Source organism: Armigeres subalbatus, unplaced genomic scaffold (genome assembly GCF_024139115.2).
Source record: "Armigeres subalbatus isolate Guangzhou_Male unplaced genomic scaffold, GZ_Asu_2 Contig1644, whole genome shotgun sequence".
Taxonomy (NCBI): domain Eukaryota; kingdom Metazoa; phylum Arthropoda; class Insecta; order Diptera; family Culicidae; genus Armigeres; species Armigeres subalbatus.
Genome location: NW_026942444.1, coordinates 179,846 through 198,514, shown reverse-complemented (window position 1 = coordinate 198,514; position 18,669 = coordinate 179,846). Strand labels below are relative to the sequence as shown.

Sequence of the window (18,669 nt, the reverse complement as noted above, 5' to 3'; positions counted from 1 at the left end):
GGCCAAGTGGGTGGTTTCCATGAAAATCGAATCTGATTGATTGAGTGACACTTTTAATACATGAAAACTAAATCAATACAGCGTTCTGAGTTCGAATCCATCTTCCAGATGCAATAAAAATGCCAAATAAAACAATGTTTCATCCACAAAAAAACATAACTTGGAGGTGATTTTCGCAAATTTATCACATTTTATGATTGATTCAAAATTCTGTCCCAAGTTCGATTCCATCGTTAAAAAGCGTAAAAAAATAAAACAAAAAATGCTAAATAAAACAATGTGTCATCCACAAAAAAACATAACTTGGAGGTGATTTTCGCAAATTTATCACATTTTATGATTGATTCAAAATTCTGTCCCAAGTTCGATTCCATCGTTAAAAAGCATAAAAAAATAAAACAAAAAATGCTAAATAAAACAATGTTTCATCCACAAAAAACATAACTTAGAGGCGATTTTCGCAAATTTATCACATTTTATGATTGATTCAAAATTCTGTCCCAAGTTCGATTCCATCGTTAAAAGCATAAAAAGACAAAAGGCCAACGACACGCGACGTTCCCAAGCGGTCACCCATCTAAGTACTAATCGCGCCCGATGTTGCTTAACTTCAGTGATCGGACGAGAACTGGTGTTTTCAACATGGTATGATCGTTGACAACGCCAGACAGCTTGGGAGGGAGTTTTATGCTGGCCAGGGCCAAGTGGGTGGTTTCCATGAAAATCGAATCTGATTGATTGAGTGACACTTTTAATACATGAAAACTAAATCAAAACAGCGTTCTGAGTTCGAATCCATCTTCCAGATTCAATAAAATGCCAAATAAAACAATGTTTCATCCACAAAAACATAACTTGGAGGCGATTTTCGCAAATTTATCACATTTTATGATTGATTCAAAATTCTGTCCCAAGTTCGATTCCATCGTTAAAAAGCATAAAAAGAAAAAGGCCAACGACACGCGACGTTCCCAAGCGGTCACCCATCTAAGTACTAATCGCGCCCGATGTTGCTTAACTTCAGTGATCGGACGAGAACTGGTGTTTTCAACATGGTATGATCGTTGACAACGCCAGACAGCTTGGGAGGGAGTTTTATGCTGGCCAGGGCCAAGTGGGTGCTTTCCATGAAAATCGAATCTGATTGATTGAGTGACACTTTTAATACATGAAAACTAAATCAAAACAGCATTCTGAGTTCGAATCTATCTTCCAGATGCAATAAAAATGCCAAATAAAACAATGTTTCATCCACAGAAAACATAACTTGGAGGCGATTTTCGCAAATTTATCACATTTTATGATTGATTCAAAATTCTGTCCCAAGTTCGATTCCACCGTTAAAAAGCATAAAAAATAAAACAAAAATGCTAAATAAAACAATGTTTCATCCACAAAAAACATAACTTAGAGGCGATTTTCGCAAATTTATCACATTTTATGATTGATTCAAAATTCTGTCCCAAGTTCGATTCCATCGTTAAAAAGCATAAAAAGAAAAAGGCCAACGACACGCGACGTTCCCAAGCGGTCACCCATCTAAGTACTAATCGCGCCCGATGTTGCTTAACTTCAGTGATCGGACGAGAACTGGTGTTTTCAACATGGTATGATCGTTGACAACGCCAGACAGCTTGGGAGGGAGTTTTATGCTGGCCAGGGCCAAGTGGGTGGTTTCCATGAAAATCGAATCTGATTGATTGAGTGACACTTTTAATACATGAAAACTAAATCAAAACAGCGTTCTGAGTTCGAATCCATCTTCCAGATTCAATAAAATGCCAAATAAAACAATGTTTCATCCACAAAAACATAACTTGGAGGCGATTTTCGCAAATTTATCACATTTTATGATTGATTCAAAATTCTGTCCCAAGTTCGATTCCATCGTTAAAAAGCATTAAAAAGACAAAAAGGCCAACGACACGCGACGTTCCCAAGCGGTCACCCATCTAAGTACTAATCGCGCCCGATGTTGCTTAACTTCAGTGATCGGACGAGAACTGGTGTTTTCAACATGGTATGATCGTTGACAACGCCAGACAGCTTGGGAGGGAGTTTTATGCTGGCCAGGGCCAAGTGGGTGGTTTCCATGAAAATCGAATCTGATTGATTGAGTGACACTTTTAATACATGAAAACTAAATCAATACAGCGTTCTGAGTTCGAATCGATCTTCCAGATTCAATAAAAATGCCAAATAAAACAATGTTTCATCCACAAAAAACATAACTCAGAGGCGATTTTCGCAAATTTATCACATTTTATGATTGATTCAAAATTCTGTCCCAAGTTCGATTCCATCGTTAAAAAGCATAAAAAAGTAAAACAAAAAATGCTAAATAAAACAATGTTTCATCCACAAAAAACATAACTTGGAGGCGATTTTCGCAAATTTATCACATTTTATGATTGATTCAAAATTCTGTCCCAAGTTCGATTCCATCGTTAAAAAGCATAAAAAAGACAAAAGGCCAACGACACGCGACGTTCCCAAGCGGTCACCCATCTAAGTACTAATCGCGCCCGATGTTGCTTAACTTCAGTGATCGGACGAGAACTGGTGTTTTCAACATGGTATGATCGTTGACAACGCCAGACAGCTTGGGAGGGAGTTTTATGCTGGCCAGGGCCAAGTGGGTGGTTTCCATGAAAATCGAATCTGATTGATTGAGTGACACTTTTAATACATGAAAACTAAATCATACAGCGTTCTGAGTTCGAATCCATCTTCCAGATTCAATAAAATGCCAAATAAAACAATGTTTCATCCACAAAAACATAACTTGGAGGCGATTTTCGCAAATTTATCACATTTTATGATTGATTCAACATTCTGTCCCAAGTTCGATTCCCTCGTTAAAAAGCATAAAAAATAAAACAAAAATGCTAAATAAAACAATGTTTCATCCACAAAAAACATAACTTAGCGGCGGTTTTCGCAAATTTATCACATTTTATGATTGATTCAAAATTCTGTCCCAAGTTCGATTCCATCGTTAAAAAGCATAAAAAGACAAAAGGCCAACGACACGCGACGTTCCCAAGCGGTCACCCATCTAAGTACTAATCGCGCCCGATGTTGCTTAACTTCAGTGATCGGACGAGAACTGGTGTTTTCAACATGGTATGATCGTTGACAACGCCAGACAGCTTGGGAGGGAGTTTTATGCTGGCCAGGGCCAAGTGGGTGGTTTCCATGAAAATCGAATCTGATTGATTGAGTGACACTTTTAATACATGAAAACTAAATCAAAACAGCGTTCTGAGTTCGAATCCATCTTCCAGATTCAATAAAACTGCCAAATAAAACAATGTTTCATCAACAAAAAACATAACTTGGAGGCGATTTTCGCAAATTTATCACATTTTATGATTGAATCAAAATTCTGTCCCAAGTTCGATTCCATCGTTAAAAAGCATAAAAAATAAAACAAAAATGCTAAATAAAACAATGTTTCATCCACAAAAACATAACTTAGAGGCGATTTTCGCAAATTTATCACATTTTATGATTGATTCAAAATTCTGTCCCAAGTTCGATTCCATCGTTAAAAAGCATAAAAAGACAAAAGGCCAACGACACGCGACGTTCCCAAGCGGTCACCCATCTAAGTACTAATCGCGCCCGATGTTGCTTAACTTCAGTGATCGGACGAGAACTGGTGTTTTCAACATGGTATGATCGTTGACAACGCCAGACAGCTTGGGAGGGAGTTTTATGCTGGCCAGGGCCAAGTGGGTGGTTTCCATGAAAATCGAATCTGATTGATTGAGTGACACTTTTAATACATGAAAACTAAATCAAAACAGCGTTCTGAGTTCGAATCCATCTTCCAGATTCAATAAAACTGCCAAATAAAACAATGTTTCATCCACAAAAAACATAACTTGGAGGCGATTTTCGCAAATTTATCACATTTTATGATTGATTCAAAATTCTGTCCCAAGTTCGATTCCATCGTTAAAAAGCATAAAATAGTAAAAAAAAAATGCTAAATAAAACAATGTTTCATCCACAAAAAACATAACTCAGAGGCGATTTTCGCAAATTTATCACATTTTATGATTGATTCAAAATTCTGTCCCAAGTTCGATTCCATCGTTAAAAAGCATAAAAAGACAAAAGGCCAACGACACGCGACGTTCCCAAGCGGTCACCCATCTAAGTACTAATCGCGCCCGATGTTGCTTAACTTCAGTGATCGGACGAGAACTGGTGTTTTCAACATGGTATGATCGTTGACAACGCCAGACAGCTTGGGAGGGAGTTTTATGCTGGCCAGGGCCAAGTGGGTGGTTTCCATGAAAATCGAATCTGATTGATTGAGTGACACTTTTAATACATGAAAACTAAATCAAAACAGCGTTCTGAGTTCGAATCCATCTTCCAGATTCAATAAAATGCCAAATAAAACAATGTTTCATCCACAAAAAACATAACGTGGAGGCGATTTTCGCAAATTTATCACATTTTATGATTGATTCAAAATTTTGTCCCAAGTTCGATTCCATCGTTAAAAAGCATAAAAAATAAAACAAAAATGCTAAATAAAACAATGTTTCATCCACAAAAAACATAACTTAGAGGCGATTTTCGCAAATTTATCACATTTTATGATTGATTCAAAATTCTGTCCCAAGTTCGATTCCATCGTTAAAAAGCATAAAAAGACAAAAGGCCAACGACACGCGACGTTCCCAAGCGGTCACCCATCTAAGTACTAATCGCGCCCGATGTTGCTTAACTTCAGTGATCGGACGAGAACTGGTGTTTTCAACATGGTATGATCGTTGACAACGCCAGACAGCTTGGGAGGGAGTTTTATGCTGGCCAGGGCCAAGTGGGTGGTTTCCATGAAAATCGAATCTGATTGATTGAGTGACACTTTTAATACATGAAAACTAAATCAAAACAGCGTTCTGAGTTCGAATCCATCTTCCAGATTCAATAAAACTGCCAAATAAAACAATGTTTCATCCACAAAAACATAACTTGGAGGCGATTTTCGCAAATTTATCACATTTTATGATTGATTCAAAATTCTGTCCCAAGTTCGATTCCATCGTTAAAAAGCATAAAAAGACAAAAGGGCCAACGACACGCGACGTTCCCAAGCGGTCACCCATCTAAGTACTAATCGCGCCCGATGTTGCTTAACTTCAGTGATCGGACGAGAACTGGTGTTTTCAACATGGTATGATCGTTGACAACGACAGACAGCTTGGGAGGGAGTTTTAAGCTGGCCAGGGCCAAGTGGGTGGTTTCCATGAAAATCGAATCTGATTGATTGAGTGACACTTTTAATACATGAAAACTAAATCAATACAGCGTTCTGAGTCCGAATCCATCTTCCAGTTGCAAGTAAAATGTCAAATAAAACAATGTTTCATCCACAAAAAACATAACTTGGAGGCGATTTTCGCAAATTTATCACATTTTATGATTGATTCAAAATTCTGTCCCAAGTTCGATTCCATCGTTAAAAAGCATAAAAAAATAAAACAAAAAATGCTAAATAAAACAATGTTTCATCCACAAAAAAACATAACTTAGAGGCGATTTTCGCAAATTTATCACATTTTATGATTGATTCAAAATTCTGTCCCAAGTTCGATTCCATCGTTAAAAAGCATAAAAAAATAAAACAAAAAATGCTAAATAAAACAATGTTTCATCCACAAAAAAACATAACTTAGAGGCGATTTTCGCAAATTTATCACATTTTATGATTGATTCAAAATTCTGTCCCAAGTTCGATTCCATCGTTAAAAAGCATAAAAAAGACAAAAAGGCCAACGACACGCGACGTTCCCAAGCGGTCACCCATCTAAGTACTAATCGCGCCCGATGTTGCTTAACTTCAGTGATCGGACGAGAACTGGTGTTTTCAACATGGTATGATCGTTGACAACGCCAGACAGCTTGGGAGGGAGTTTTATGCTGGCCAGGGCCAAGTGGGTGGTTTCCATGAAAATCGAATCTGATTGATTGAGTGACACTTTTAATACATGAAAACTAAATCAATACAGCGTTCTGAGTTCGAATCCATCTTCCAGATGCAATAAAAATGCCAAATAAAACAATGTTTCATCCACAAAAACATAACTTGGAGGCGATTTTCGCAAATTTATCACATTTTATGATTGATTCAAAATTCTGTCCCAAGTTCGATTCCATCGTTAAAAAGCATAAAAAGACAAAAGGCCAACGACACGCGACGTTCCCAAGCGGTCACCCATCTAAGTACTAATCGCGCCCGATGTTGCTTAACTTCAGTGATCGGACGAGAACTGGTGTTTTCAACATGGTATGATCGTTGACAACGCCAGACAGCTTGGGAGGGAGTTTTATGCTGGCCAGGGCCAAGTGGGTGGTTTCCATGAAAATCGAATCTGATTGATTGAGTGACACTTTTAATACATGAAAACTAAATCAATACAGCGTTCTGAGTTCGAATCCATCTTCCAGATTTAATAAAATGCCAAATAAAACAATGTTTCATCCACAAAAACATAACTTGGAGGCGATTTTCGCAAATTTATCACATTTTATGATTGATTCAAAATTCTGTCCCAAGTTCGATTCCATCGTTAAAAAGCATAAAAAATAAAACAAAAATGCTAAATAAAACAATGTTTCATCCACAAAAAACATAACTTAGAGGCGATTTTCGCAAATTTATCACATTTTATGATTGATTCAAAATTCTGTCCCAAGTTCGATTCCATCGTTAAAAAGCATAAAAAAGACAAAAGGGCCAACGACACGCGACGTTCCCAAGCGGTCACCCATCTAAGTACTAATCGCGCCCGATGTTGCTTAACTTCAGTGATCGGACGAGAACTGGTGTTTTCAACATGGTATGATCGTTGACAACGCCAGACAGCTTGGGAGGGAGTTTTATGCTGGCCAGGGCCAAGTGGGTGGTTTCCATGAAAATCGAATCTGATTGATTGAGTGACACTTTTAATACATGAAAACTAAATCAGTACACCGTTCTGAGTTCGAATGCATCTTCCAGATGCAATAAAAATGCCAAATGAAACAATGTTTCATCCACAAAAAAAACATAACTTGGAGGTGATTTTCGCAAATTTATCACATTTTATGATTGATTCAAAATTCTGTCCCAAGTTCGATTCCATCGTTAAAAAGCATAAAAAAGACAAAAAGGCCAACGACACGCGACGTTCCCAAGCGGTCACCCATCTAAGTACTAATCGCGCCCGATGTTGCTTAACTTCAGTGATCGGACGAGAACTGGTGTTTTCAACATGGTATGATCGTTGACAACGCCAGACAGCTTGGGAGGGAGTTTTATGCTGGCCAGGGCCAAGTGGGTGGTTTCCATGAAAATCGAATCTGATTGATTGAGTGACACTTTTAATACATGAAAACTAAATCAATACAGCGTTCTGAGTCCGAATCCGTCTTCCAGTTGCAAGTAAAATGCCAAATAAAACAACTTTTCATCAACAAAAAACATAACTTGGAGGCGATTTTCGCAAATTTATCACATTTTATGATTGATTCAAAATTCTGTCCCAAGTTCGATTCCATCGTTAAAAGCATAAAAATAAAACAAAAATGCTAAATAAAACAATGTTTCATCCACAAAAACATAACTTAGAGGCGATTTTCGCAAATTTATCACATTTTATGATTGATTCAAAATTCTGTCCCAAGTTCGATTCCATCGTTAAAAAGCATAAAAAGACAAAAGGCCAACGACACGCGACGTTCCCAAGCGGTCACCCATCTAAGTACTAATCGCGCCCGATGTTGCTTAACTTCAGTGATCGGACGAGAACTGGTGTTTTCAACATGGTATGATCGTTGACAACGCCAGACAGCTTGGGAGGGAGTTTTATGCTGGCCAGGGCCAAGTGGGTGGTTTCCATGAAAATCGAATCTGATTGATTGAGTGACACTTTTAATACATGAAAACTAAATCAAAACAGCGTTCTGAGTTCGAATCCATCTTCCAGATTCAATAAAACTGCCAAATAAAACAATGTTTCATCCACAAAAAACATAACTTGGAGGCGATTTTCGCAAATTTATCACATTTTATGATTGATTCAAAATTCTGTCCCAAGTTCAATTCCATCGCTTAAAAGCATAAAAATAAAACAAAAATGCTAAATAAAACAATGTTTCATCCACAAAAAACATAACTTAGAGGCGATTTTCGCAAATTTATCACATTTTATGATTGATTCAAAATTCTGTCCCAAGTTCGATTCCATCGTTAAAAAGCATAAAAAGAAAAAGGCCAACGACACGCGACGTTCCCAAGCGGTCACCCATCTAAGTACTAATCGCGCCCGATGTTGCTTAACTTCAGTGATCGGACGAGAACTGGTGTTTTCAACATGGTATGATCGTTGACAACGCCAGACAGCTTGGGAGGGAGTTTTATGCTGGCCAGGGCCAAGTGGGTGGTTTCCATGAAAATCGAATCTGATTGATTGAGTGACACTTTTAATACATGAAAACTAAATCAATACAGCGTTCTGAGCTCGAATCCATCTTCCAGATTCAATAAAAATGCCAAATAAAACAATGTTTCATCCACAAAAAAACATAACTTGGGGGCGATTTTCGCAAATTTATCACATTTTATGATTGATTCAAAATTCTGTCCCAAGTTCGATTCCATCGTTAAAAAGGATAAAAAATAAAACAAAAATGCTAAATAAAACAATGTTTCATCCACAAAAAACATAACTTAGAGGCGATTTTCGCAAATTTATCACATTTTATGATTGATTCAAAATTCTGTCCCAAGTTCGATTCCATCGTTAAAAAGCATAAAAAGACAAAAGGCCAACGACACGCGACGTTCCCAAGCGGTCACCCATCTAAGTACTAATCGCGCCCGATGTTGCTTAACTTCAGTGATCGGACGAGAACTGGTGTTTTCAACATGGTATGATCGTTGACAACGCCAGACAGCTTGGGAGGGAGTTTTATGCTGGCCAGGGCCAAGTGGGTGGTTTCCATGAAAATCGAATCTGATTGATTGAGTGACACTTTTAATACATGAAAACTAAATCAATACAGCGTTCTGAGTTCGAATCCATCTTCCAGATGCAATAAAAATGCCAAATAAAACAATGTTTCATCCACAAAAAACATAACTTGGAGGCGATTTTCGCAAATTTATCACATTTTATGATTGATTCAAAAAATTCTGTCCCAAGTTCGATTCCACCGTTAAAAAGCATAAAAAAGACAAAAAAGACCAACGACACGCGACGTTCCCAAGCGGTCACCCATCTAAGTACTAATCGCGCCCGATGTTGCTTAACTTCAGTGATCGAACGAGAACTGGTGTTTTCAACATGGTATGATCGTTGACAACGCCAGACAGCTTGGGAGGGAGTTTTATGCTGGCCAGGGCCAAGTGGGTGGTTTCCATGAAAATCGAATCTGATTGATTGAGTGACACTTTTAATACATGAAAACTAAATCAATACAGCGTTCTGAGTTCGAATCCATCTTCCAGATGCAATAAAAATGCCAAATAAAACAATGTTTCATTCACAAAAACATAACTTGGAGGCGATTTTCGCAAATTTATCACATTTTATGATTGATTCAAAATTCTGTCCCAAGTTCGATTCCATCGTTAAAAAGCATAAAAAATAAAACAAAAATGCTAAATAAAACAATGTTTCATCCACAAAAAACATAACTTAGAGGCGATTTTCGCAAATTTATCACATTTTATGATTGATTCAAAATTCTGTCCCAAGTTCGATTCCATCGTTAAAAAGCATAAAAAGAAAAAGGCCAACGACACGCGACGTTCCCAAGCGGTCACCCATCTAAGTACTAATCGCGCCCGATGTTGCTTAACTTCAGTGATCGGACGAGAACTGGTGTTTTCAACATGGTATGATCGTTGACAACGCCAGACAGCTTGGGAGGGAGTTTTATGCTGGCCAGGGCCAAGTGGGTGGTTTCCATGAAAATCGAATCTGATTGATTGAGTGACACTTTTAATACATGAAAACTAAATCAAAACAGCGTTCTGAGTTCGAATCCATCTTCCAGATTCAATAAAAATGCCAAATAAAACAATGTTTCATCCACAAAAAACATAACTTGAGGCGATTTCCGCAAATTTATCACATTGTATGATTGATTCAAAATTCTGTCCCAAGTTCGATTCCATCGTTAAAAAGCATTAAAAAAGCGAAACAAAAAATGCTAAATAAAACAATGTTTCAACCACAAAAAAACATAACTTGGAGGCGATTTTCGCAAATTTATCACATTTTAAGATTGATTCAAAATTCTGTCCCAAGTTCGATTCCATCGTTAAAAAGCATAAAAAGACAAAAAGGCCAACGACACGCGACGTTCCCAAGCGGTCACCCATCTAAGTACTAATCGCGCCCGATGTTGCTTAACTTCAGTGATCGGACGAGAACTGGTGTTTTCAACATGGTATGATCGTTGACAACGCCAGACAGCTTGGGAGGGAGTTTTATGCTGGCCAGGGCCAAGTGGGTGGTTTCCATGAAAATCGAATCTGATTGATTGAGTGACACTTTTAATACATGAAAACTAAATCAATACAGCGTTCTGAGTTCGAATCCATCTTCCAGATTCAATAAAATGCCAAATAAAACAATGTTTCATCCACAAAAACATAACTTGGAGGCGATTTTCGCAAATTTATCACATTTTATGATTGATTCAAAATTCTGTCCCAAGTTCGATTCCATCGTTAAAAAGCATAAAAAATAAAACAAAAATGCTAAATAAAACAATGTTTCATCCACAAAAACATAACTTAGAGGCGATTTTCGCAAATTTATCACATTTTATGATTGATTCAAAATTCTGTCCCAAGTTCGATTCCATCGTTAAAAAGCATAAAAAGAAAAAGGCCAACGACACGCGACGTTCCCAAGCGGTCACCCATCTAAGTACTAATCGCGCCCGATGTTGCTTAACTTCAGTGATCGGACGAGAACTGGTGTTTTCAACATGGTATGATCGTTGACAACGCCAGACAGCTTGGGAGGGAGTTTTATGCTGGCCAGGGCCAAGTGGGTGGTTTCCATGAAAATCGAATCTGATTGATTGAGTGACACTTTTAATACATGAAAACTAAATCAATACAGCGTTCTGAGTTCGAATCGATCTTCCAGATTCAATAAAATGCCAAATAAAACAATGTTTCATCCACAAAAACATAACTTGGAGGCGATTTTCGCAAATTTATCACATTTTATGATTGATTCAAAATTCTGTCCCAAGTTCGATTCCATCGTTAAAAAGCATAAAAAATAAAACAAAAATGCTAAATAAAACAATGTTTCATCCACAAAAACATAACTTAGAGGCGATTTTCGCAAATTTATCACATTTTATGATTGATTCAAAATTCTGTCCCAAGTTCGATTCCATCGTTAAAAAGCATAAAAAAGACAAAAAGCCAACGACACGCGACGTTCCCAAGCGGTCACCCATCTAAGTACTAATCGCGCCCGATGTTGCTTAACTTCAGTGATCGGACGAGAACTGGTGTTTTCAACATGGTATGATCGTTGACAACGCCAGACAGCTTGGGAGGAGTTTTATGCTGGCCAGGGCCAAGTGGGTGGTTTCCATGAAAATCGAATCTGATTGATTGAGTGACACTTTTAATACATGAAAACTAAATCAAAACAGCGTTCTGAGTTCGAATCCATCTTCCAGATTCAATAAAATGCTAAATAAAACAATGTTTCATCCACAAAAAACATAACTTGGAGGCGATTTTCGCAAATTTATCACATTTTATGATTGATTCAAAATTCTGTCCCAAGTTCGATTCCATCGTTAAAAAGCATAAAAAAATAAAACAAAAAATGCTAAATAAAACAATGTTTCATCCACAAAAAACATAACTCAGAGGCGATTTTCGCAAATTTATCACATTTTATGATTGATTCAAAATTCTGTCCCAAGTTCGATTCCATCGTTAAAAAGCATAAAAAAGTAAAAAAAAAATGCTAAATAAAACAATGTTTCATCCACAAAAAACATAACTTGGAGGCGATTTTCGCAAATTTATCACATTTTATGATTGATTCAAAATTCTGTCCCAAGTTCGATTCCATCGTTAAAAAGCATAAAAAGAAAAAGGCCAACGACACGCGACGTTCCCAAGCGGTCACCCATCTAAGTACTAATCGCGCCCGATGTTGCTTAACTTCAGTGATCGGACGAGAACTGGTGTTTTCAACATGGTATGATCGTTGACAACGCCAGACAGCTTGGGAGGGAGTTTTATGCTGGCCAGGGCCAAGTGGGTGGTTTCCATGAAAATCGAATCTGATTGATTGAGTGACACTTTTAATACATGAAAACTAAATCAATACAGCGTTCTGAGTTCGAATCCATCTTCCAGATGCAATAAAAATGCCAAATAAAACAATGTTTCATCCACAAAAAAACATAACTTGGAGGTGATTTTCGCAAATTTATCACATTTTATGATTGATTCAAAATTCTGTCCCAAGTTCGATTCCATCGTTAAAAAGCATAAAAAAAATAAAACAAAAAATGCTAAATAAAACAATGTTTCATCCACAAAAAACATAACTTGGAGGCGATTTTCGCAAATTTATCACATTTTATGATTGGTTCAAAATTCTGTCCCAAGTTCGATTCCATCGTTAAAAAGCATAAAAAGAAAAAGGCCAACGACACGCGACGTTCCCAAGCGGTCACCCATCTAAGTACTAATCGCGCCCGATGTTGCTTAACTTCAGTGATCGGACGAGAACTGGTGTTTTCAACATGGTATGATCGTTGACAACGCCAGACAGCTTGGGAGGGAGTTTTATGCTGGCCAGGGCCAAGTGGGTGGTTTCCATGAAAATCGAATCTGATTGATTGAGTGACACTTTTAATACATGAAAACTAAATCAAAACAGCGTTCTGAGTTCGAATCCATCTTCCAGATTCAATAAAATGCCAAATAAAACAATGTTTCATCCACAAAAACATAATTTGAGGTGATTTTCGCAAATTTATCACATTTTATGATTGATTCAAAATTCTGTCCCAAGTTCGATTCCATCGTTAAAAAGCATAAAAAAATAAAACAAAAAATGCTAAATAAAACAATGTTTCATCCACAAAAAAACATAACTTAGAGGCGATTTTCGCAAATTTATCACATTTTATGATTGATTCAAAATTCTGTCCCAAGTTCGATTCCATCGTTAAAAAGCATAAAATAGTAAAAAAAATGCTAAATAAAACAATGTTTCATCCACAAAAAAACATAACTTGGAGGCGATTTTCGCAAATTTATCACATTTTATGATTGATTCAAAATTCTGTCCCAAGTTCGATTCCATCGTTAAAAAGCATAAAAAAGACAAAAGGCCAACGACACGCGACGTTCCCAAGCGGTCACCCATCTAAGTACTAATCGCGCCCGATGTTGCTTAACTTCAGTGATCGGACGAGAACTGGTGTTTTCAACATGGTATGATCGTTGACAACGCCAGACAGCTTGGGAGGGAGTTTTATGCTGGCCAGGGCCAAGTGGGTGGTTTCCATGAAAATCGAATCTGATTGATTGAGTGACACTTTTAATACATGAAAACTAAATCAAAACAGCGTTCTGAGTTCGAATCCATCTTCCAGATTCAATAAAATGCCAAATAAAACAATGTTTCATCCACAAAAACATAACTTCAGAGGCGATTTTCGCAAATTTATCACATTTTATGATTGATTCAAAATTCTGTCCCAAGTTCGATTCCATCGTTAAAAAGCATAAAAAATAAAACAAAAATGCTAAATAAAACAATGTTTCATCCACAAAAAAACATAACTTAGAGGCGATTTTCGCAAATTCCTCACATTTTATGATTGATTCAAAATTCTGTCCCAAGTTCGGTTCCATCGTTAAAAAGCATAAAAAAACAAAAAGGCCAACGACACGCGACGTTCCCAAGCGGTCACCCATCTAAGTACTAATCGCGCCCGATGTTGCTTAACTTCAGTGATCGGACGAGAACTGGTGTTTTCAACATGGTATGATCGTTGACAACGCCAGACAGCTTGGGAGGGAGTTTTATGCTGGCCAGGGCCAAGTGGGTGGTTTCCATGAAAATCGAATCTGATTGATTGAGTGACACTTTTAATACATGAAAACTAAATCAAAACAGCGTTCTGAGTTCGAATCCATCTTCCAGATTCAATAAAACTGCCAAATAAAACAATGTTTCATCCACAAAAACATAACTTGGAGGCGATTTTCGCAAATTTATCACATTTTATGATTGATTCAAAATTCTGTCCCAAGTTCGATTCCATCGTTAAAAAGCATAAAAAATAAAACAAAAATGCTAAATAAAACAATGTTTCATCCACAAAAAACATAACTTAGAGGCGATTTTCGCAAATTTATCACATTTTATGATTGATTCAAAATTCTGTCCCAAGTTCGATTCCATCGTTAAAAAGCATAAAAAATAAAATAAAAAATGCCAAATAAAACAATGTTTCATCCACAAAAAACATAACTTGGAGGCGATTTCCGCAAATTTATCACATTTTATGATTGATTCAAAATTCTGTCCCAAGTTCGCTTCCATCGTTAGAAAGCATAAAAAAGACAAAAAGGCCAACGACACGCGACGTTCCCAAGCGGTCACCCATCTAAGTACTAATCGCGCCCGATGTTGCTTAACTTCAGTGATCGGACGAGAACTGGTGTTTTCAACATGGTATGATCGTTGACAACGCCAGACAGCTTGGGAGGGAGTTTTATGCTGGCCAGGGCCAAGTGGGTGGTTTCCATGAAAATCGAATCTGATTGATTGAGTGACACTTTTAATACATGAAAACTAAATCAAAACAGCGTTCTGAGTTCGAATCTATCTTCCAGATTCAATAAAATGCCAAATAAAACAATGTTTCATCCACAAAAACATAACTTGGAGGCGATTTCCGCAAATTTATCACATTTTATGATTGATTCAAAATTCTGTCCCAAGTTCGATTCCATCGTTAAAAAGCATAAAAAAAATAAAACAAAAATGCTAAATAAAACAATGTTTCATCCACAAAAACATAACTTGGAGGCGATTTTCGCAAATTTATCACATTTTATGATTGGTTCAAAATTCTGTCCCAAGTTCGATTCCATCGTTAAAAAGCATAAAAAAGACAAAAGGGCCAACGACACGCGACGTTCCCAAGCGGTCACCCATCTAAGTACTAATCGCGCCCGATGTTGCTTAACTTCAGTGATCGGACGAGAACTGGTGTTTTCAACATGGTATGATCGTTGACAACGCCAGACAGCTTGGGAGGGAGTTTTATGCTGGCCAGGGCCAAGTGGGTGGTTTCCATGAAAATCGAATCTGATTGATTGAGTGACACTTTTAATACATGAAAACTAAATCAAAACAGCGTTCTGAGTTCGAATCCATCTTTCAGATTCTATAAAAATGCCAAATAGAACAATGTTTCATCCACAAAAAACATAATTTGGAGGTGATTTTCGCAAATTTATCACATTTTATGATTGATTCAAAATTCTGTCCCAAGTTCGATTCCATCGTTAAAAAGCATAAAAAAATAAAACAAAAAATGCTAAATAAAACAATGTTTCATCCACAAAAACATAACTTAGAGGCGATTTTCGCAAATTTATCACATTTTATGATTGATTCAAAATTCTGTCCCAAGTTCGATTCCATCGTTAAAAAGCATAAAAAATAAAACAAAAATGCTAAATAAAACAATGTTTCATCCACAAAAAACATAACTTAGAGGCGATTTTCGCAAATTTATCACATTTTATGATTGATTCAAAATTCTGTCCCAAGTTCGATTCCATCGTTAAAAAGCATAAAAAGAAAAAGGCCAACGACACGCGACGTTCCCAAGCGGTCACCCATCTAAGTACTAATCGCGCCCGATGTTGCTTAACTTCAGTGATCGGACGAGAACTGGTGTTTTCAACATGGTATGATCGTTGACAACGCCAGACAGCTTGGGAGGGAGTTTTATGCTGGCCAGGGCCAAGTGGGTGGTTTCCATGAAAATCGAATCTGATTGATTGAGTGACACTTTTAATACATGAAAACTAAATCAAAACAGCGTTCTGAGTTCGAATCCATCTTCCAGATTCAATAAAATGCCAAATAAAACAATGTTTCATCCACAAAAACATAACTTGGAGGCGATTTTCGCAAATTTATCACATTTTATGATTGATTCAAAATTCTGTCCCAAGTTCGATTCCATCGTTAAAAAGCATAAAAAATAAAACAAAAATGCTAAATAAAACAATGTTTCATCCACAAAAAACATAACTTAGAGGCGATTTTCGCAAATTTATCACATTTTATGATTGATTCAAAATTCTGTCCCAAGTTCGATTCCATCGTTAAAAAGCATAAAAAGAAAAAGGCCAACGACACGCGACGTTCCCAAGCGGTCACCCATCTAAGTACTAATCGCGCCCGATGTTGCTTAACTTCAGTGATCGGACGAGAACTGGTGTTTTCAACATGGTATGATCGTTGACAACGCCAGACAGCTTGGGAGGGAGTTTTATGCTGGCCAGGGCCAAGTGGGTGGTTTCCATGAAAATCGAATCTGATTGATTGAGTGACACTTTTAATACATGAAAACTAAATCAATACAGCGTTCTGAGTTCGAATCCATCTTCCAGATGCAACAAAAATGCCAAATAAAACAATGTTTCATCCACAAAAAACATAACTTGGAGGCGATTTTCGCAAATTTATCACATTTTATGATTGATTCAAAATTCTGTCCCAAGTTCGATTCCATCGTTAAAAAGCATAAAAAAGTAAAAAAAAAATGCTAAATAAAACAATGTTTCATCCACAAAAAACATAACTTGGAGGCGATTTTCGCAAATTTATCACATTTTATGATTGATTCAAAATTCTGTCCCAAGTTCGATTCCATCGCTAAAAAGCATAAAAAAGACAAAAAGGCCAACGACACGCGACGTTCCCAAGCGGTCACCCATCTAAGTACTAATCGCGCCCGATGTTGCTTAACTTCAGTGATCGGACGAGAACTGGTGTTTTCAACATGGTATGATCGTTGACAACGCCAGACAGCTTGGGAGGGAGTTTTATGCTGGCCAGGGCCAAGTGGGTGGTTTCCATGAAAATCGAATCTGATTGATTGAGTGACACTTTTAATACATGAAAACTAAATCAAAACAGCGTTCTGAGTTCGAATCTATCTTCCAGATTCAATAAAATGCCAAATAAAACAATGTTTCATCCACAAAAACATAACTTGGAGGCGATTTTCGCAAATTTATCACATTTTATGATTGATTCAAAATTCTGTCCCAAGTTCGATTCCATCGTTAAAAAGCATAAAAAAAAAAGACAAAAGGCCAACGACACGCGACGTTCCCAAGCGGTCACCCATCTAAAACTAACGATGTTGCTTAACTTCAGTGATCGGACGAGAACTGGTGTTTTCAACATGGTATGATCGTTGACAACGCCAGACAGCTTGGGAGGGAGTTTTATGCTGGCCAAAATTTTCCATGAATCTGATTGATTGAGTGACACTTTTATACATGTCAATACAGCGTTCTGAGTTCGAATCCATCTTCAGATGCAATAAAATGCTAAATAAAACAATGTTTCATCCACAAAAAACATAACTTGAGGCGATTTTCGCAAATTTATCACATTTTATGATTGATTCAAAATTCTGTCCCAAGTTCGATTCCATCGTTAAAAGCATAAAAAATAAAACAAAAATGCTAAATAAAACAATGTTTCATCCACAAAAAACATAACTTAGAGGCGATTTTCGCAAATTTATCACATTTTATGATTGATTCAAAATTCTGTCCCAAGTTCGATTCCATCGTTAAAAAGCATAAAAAGACAAAAGGCCAACGACACGCGACGTTCCCAAGCGGTCACCCATCTAAGTACTAATCGCGCCCGATGTTGCTTAACTTCAGTGATCGGACGAGAACTGGTGTTTTCAACATGGTATGATCGTTGACAACGCCAGACAGCTTGGGAGGAGTTTTATGCTGGCCAGGGCCAAGTGGGTGGTTTCCATGAAAATCGAATCTGATTGATTGAGTGACACTTTTAATACATGAAAACTAAATCAATACAGCGTTCTGAGTTCGAATCCATCTTCCAGATTCAATAAAATGCCAAATAAAACAATGTTTCATCCACAAAAACATAACTTGGAGGCGATTTTCGCAAATTTATCACATTTTATGATTGATTCAAAATTCTGTCCCAAGTTCGATTCCATCGTTAAAAAGCATAAAAAGACAAAAAGGCCAACGACACCCGACGTTCCCAAGCGCTCACCCATCTAAGTACTAATCGCGCCCGATGTTGCTTAACTTCAGTGATCGGACGAGAACTGGTGTTTTCAACATGGTATGATCGTTGACAACGCCAGACAGCTTGGGAGGAGTTTTATGCTGGCCAGGGCCAAGTGGGTGGTTTCCATGAAAATCGAATCTGATTGATTGAGTGACACTTTTAATACATGAAAACTAAATCAATACAGCGTTCTGAGTTCGAATCCATCTTCCAGATGCAATAAAAATGCCAAATAAAACAATGTTTCATCCACAAAAAACATAACTTGGAGGCGATT

At 37.3% G+C, this 18,669-nt stretch overlaps 33 non-coding genes across 33 annotated transcripts; all 33 read right to left on the bottom strand.

Annotated features, from left to right (window-relative positions):
• Window positions 1–540: 540 nt before the first annotated feature.
• LOC134203184 (5S ribosomal RNA) lies at window positions 541–659 on the bottom strand. The gene has a single exon (XR_009977519.1). It is a non-coding gene; the product is annotated as a 5S ribosomal RNA (ribosomal RNA).
• A 291-nt stretch (window positions 660–950) lies between these two features.
• Window positions 951–1,069, bottom strand: LOC134203183 (5S ribosomal RNA). The gene has a single exon (XR_009977518.1). It is a non-coding gene; the product is annotated as a 5S ribosomal RNA (ribosomal RNA).
• A 433-nt stretch (window positions 1,070–1,502) lies between these two features.
• Window positions 1,503–1,621, bottom strand: LOC134203182 (5S ribosomal RNA). The gene has a single exon (XR_009977517.1). It is a non-coding gene; the product is annotated as a 5S ribosomal RNA (ribosomal RNA).
• A 294-nt stretch (window positions 1,622–1,915) lies between these two features.
• LOC134203181 (5S ribosomal RNA) lies at window positions 1,916–2,034 on the bottom strand. Its single transcript, XR_009977516.1, has one exon. It is a non-coding gene; the product is annotated as a 5S ribosomal RNA (ribosomal RNA).
• A 437-nt stretch (window positions 2,035–2,471) lies between these two features.
• LOC134203180 (5S ribosomal RNA) lies at window positions 2,472–2,590 on the bottom strand. Its single transcript, XR_009977515.1, has one exon. It is a non-coding gene; the product is annotated as a 5S ribosomal RNA (ribosomal RNA).
• Window positions 2,591–3,021: 431 nt separating this feature from the next.
• Window positions 3,022–3,140, bottom strand: LOC134203179 (5S ribosomal RNA). The gene has a single exon (XR_009977514.1). It is a non-coding gene; the product is annotated as a 5S ribosomal RNA (ribosomal RNA).
• A 433-nt stretch (window positions 3,141–3,573) lies between these two features.
• On the bottom strand, window positions 3,574–3,692 carry LOC134203178 (5S ribosomal RNA). The gene has a single exon (XR_009977513.1). It is a non-coding gene; the product is annotated as a 5S ribosomal RNA (ribosomal RNA).
• A 435-nt stretch (window positions 3,693–4,127) lies between these two features.
• Window positions 4,128–4,246, bottom strand: LOC134203177 (5S ribosomal RNA). The gene has a single exon (XR_009977512.1). It is a non-coding gene; the product is annotated as a 5S ribosomal RNA (ribosomal RNA).
• Window positions 4,247–4,679: 433 nt separating this feature from the next.
• On the bottom strand, window positions 4,680–4,798 carry LOC134203175 (5S ribosomal RNA). Its single transcript, XR_009977510.1, has one exon. It is a non-coding gene; the product is annotated as a 5S ribosomal RNA (ribosomal RNA).
• Window positions 4,799–5,092: 294 nt separating this feature from the next.
• On the bottom strand, window positions 5,093–5,211 carry LOC134203174 (5S ribosomal RNA). The gene has a single exon (XR_009977509.1). It is a non-coding gene; the product is annotated as a 5S ribosomal RNA (ribosomal RNA).
• A 582-nt stretch (window positions 5,212–5,793) lies between these two features.
• On the bottom strand, window positions 5,794–5,912 carry LOC134203173 (5S ribosomal RNA). Its single transcript, XR_009977508.1, has one exon. It is a non-coding gene; the product is annotated as a 5S ribosomal RNA (ribosomal RNA).
• Window positions 5,913–6,205: 293 nt separating this feature from the next.
• Window positions 6,206–6,324, bottom strand: LOC134203172 (5S ribosomal RNA). The gene has a single exon (XR_009977507.1). It is a non-coding gene; the product is annotated as a 5S ribosomal RNA (ribosomal RNA).
• A 434-nt stretch (window positions 6,325–6,758) lies between these two features.
• Window positions 6,759–6,877, bottom strand: LOC134203171 (5S ribosomal RNA). The gene has a single exon (XR_009977506.1). It is a non-coding gene; the product is annotated as a 5S ribosomal RNA (ribosomal RNA).
• Window positions 6,878–7,175: 298 nt separating this feature from the next.
• On the bottom strand, window positions 7,176–7,294 carry LOC134203169 (5S ribosomal RNA). Its single transcript, XR_009977505.1, has one exon. It is a non-coding gene; the product is annotated as a 5S ribosomal RNA (ribosomal RNA).
• A 431-nt stretch (window positions 7,295–7,725) lies between these two features.
• On the bottom strand, window positions 7,726–7,844 carry LOC134203168 (5S ribosomal RNA). Its single transcript, XR_009977504.1, has one exon. It is a non-coding gene; the product is annotated as a 5S ribosomal RNA (ribosomal RNA).
• A 432-nt stretch (window positions 7,845–8,276) lies between these two features.
• On the bottom strand, window positions 8,277–8,395 carry LOC134203167 (5S ribosomal RNA). The gene has a single exon (XR_009977503.1). It is a non-coding gene; the product is annotated as a 5S ribosomal RNA (ribosomal RNA).
• Window positions 8,396–8,830: 435 nt separating this feature from the next.
• Window positions 8,831–8,949, bottom strand: LOC134203166 (5S ribosomal RNA). Its single transcript, XR_009977502.1, has one exon. It is a non-coding gene; the product is annotated as a 5S ribosomal RNA (ribosomal RNA).
• A 299-nt stretch (window positions 8,950–9,248) lies between these two features.
• On the bottom strand, window positions 9,249–9,367 carry LOC134203137 (5S ribosomal RNA). Its single transcript, XR_009977475.1, has one exon. It is a non-coding gene; the product is annotated as a 5S ribosomal RNA (ribosomal RNA).
• A 432-nt stretch (window positions 9,368–9,799) lies between these two features.
• Window positions 9,800–9,918, bottom strand: LOC134203165 (5S ribosomal RNA). Its single transcript, XR_009977501.1, has one exon. It is a non-coding gene; the product is annotated as a 5S ribosomal RNA (ribosomal RNA).
• Window positions 9,919–10,356: 438 nt separating this feature from the next.
• Window positions 10,357–10,475, bottom strand: LOC134203163 (5S ribosomal RNA). The gene has a single exon (XR_009977499.1). It is a non-coding gene; the product is annotated as a 5S ribosomal RNA (ribosomal RNA).
• A 430-nt stretch (window positions 10,476–10,905) lies between these two features.
• Window positions 10,906–11,024, bottom strand: LOC134203162 (5S ribosomal RNA). Its single transcript, XR_009977498.1, has one exon. It is a non-coding gene; the product is annotated as a 5S ribosomal RNA (ribosomal RNA).
• Window positions 11,025–11,456: 432 nt separating this feature from the next.
• Window positions 11,457–11,575, bottom strand: LOC134203133 (5S ribosomal RNA). Its single transcript, XR_009977472.1, has one exon. It is a non-coding gene; the product is annotated as a 5S ribosomal RNA (ribosomal RNA).
• Window positions 11,576–12,149: 574 nt separating this feature from the next.
• Window positions 12,150–12,268, bottom strand: LOC134203161 (5S ribosomal RNA). The gene has a single exon (XR_009977497.1). It is a non-coding gene; the product is annotated as a 5S ribosomal RNA (ribosomal RNA).
• A 437-nt stretch (window positions 12,269–12,705) lies between these two features.
• Window positions 12,706–12,824, bottom strand: LOC134203160 (5S ribosomal RNA). Its single transcript, XR_009977496.1, has one exon. It is a non-coding gene; the product is annotated as a 5S ribosomal RNA (ribosomal RNA).
• A 575-nt stretch (window positions 12,825–13,399) lies between these two features.
• Window positions 13,400–13,518, bottom strand: LOC134203159 (5S ribosomal RNA). Its single transcript, XR_009977495.1, has one exon. It is a non-coding gene; the product is annotated as a 5S ribosomal RNA (ribosomal RNA).
• A 435-nt stretch (window positions 13,519–13,953) lies between these two features.
• On the bottom strand, window positions 13,954–14,072 carry LOC134203158 (5S ribosomal RNA). Its single transcript, XR_009977494.1, has one exon. It is a non-coding gene; the product is annotated as a 5S ribosomal RNA (ribosomal RNA).
• A 576-nt stretch (window positions 14,073–14,648) lies between these two features.
• LOC134203157 (5S ribosomal RNA) lies at window positions 14,649–14,767 on the bottom strand. Its single transcript, XR_009977493.1, has one exon. It is a non-coding gene; the product is annotated as a 5S ribosomal RNA (ribosomal RNA).
• Window positions 14,768–15,202: 435 nt separating this feature from the next.
• On the bottom strand, window positions 15,203–15,321 carry LOC134203156 (5S ribosomal RNA). The gene has a single exon (XR_009977492.1). It is a non-coding gene; the product is annotated as a 5S ribosomal RNA (ribosomal RNA).
• A 574-nt stretch (window positions 15,322–15,895) lies between these two features.
• Window positions 15,896–16,014, bottom strand: LOC134203155 (5S ribosomal RNA). Its single transcript, XR_009977491.1, has one exon. It is a non-coding gene; the product is annotated as a 5S ribosomal RNA (ribosomal RNA).
• A 431-nt stretch (window positions 16,015–16,445) lies between these two features.
• LOC134203154 (5S ribosomal RNA) lies at window positions 16,446–16,564 on the bottom strand. The gene has a single exon (XR_009977490.1). It is a non-coding gene; the product is annotated as a 5S ribosomal RNA (ribosomal RNA).
• Window positions 16,565–17,001: 437 nt separating this feature from the next.
• LOC134203152 (5S ribosomal RNA) lies at window positions 17,002–17,120 on the bottom strand. Its single transcript, XR_009977488.1, has one exon. It is a non-coding gene; the product is annotated as a 5S ribosomal RNA (ribosomal RNA).
• An 810-nt stretch (window positions 17,121–17,930) lies between these two features.
• On the bottom strand, window positions 17,931–18,049 carry LOC134203151 (5S ribosomal RNA). The gene has a single exon (XR_009977487.1). It is a non-coding gene; the product is annotated as a 5S ribosomal RNA (ribosomal RNA).
• A 292-nt stretch (window positions 18,050–18,341) lies between these two features.
• On the bottom strand, window positions 18,342–18,460 carry LOC134203144 (5S ribosomal RNA). Its single transcript, XR_009977482.1, has one exon. It is a non-coding gene; the product is annotated as a 5S ribosomal RNA (ribosomal RNA).
• Window positions 18,461–18,669: the final 209 nt, after the last annotated feature.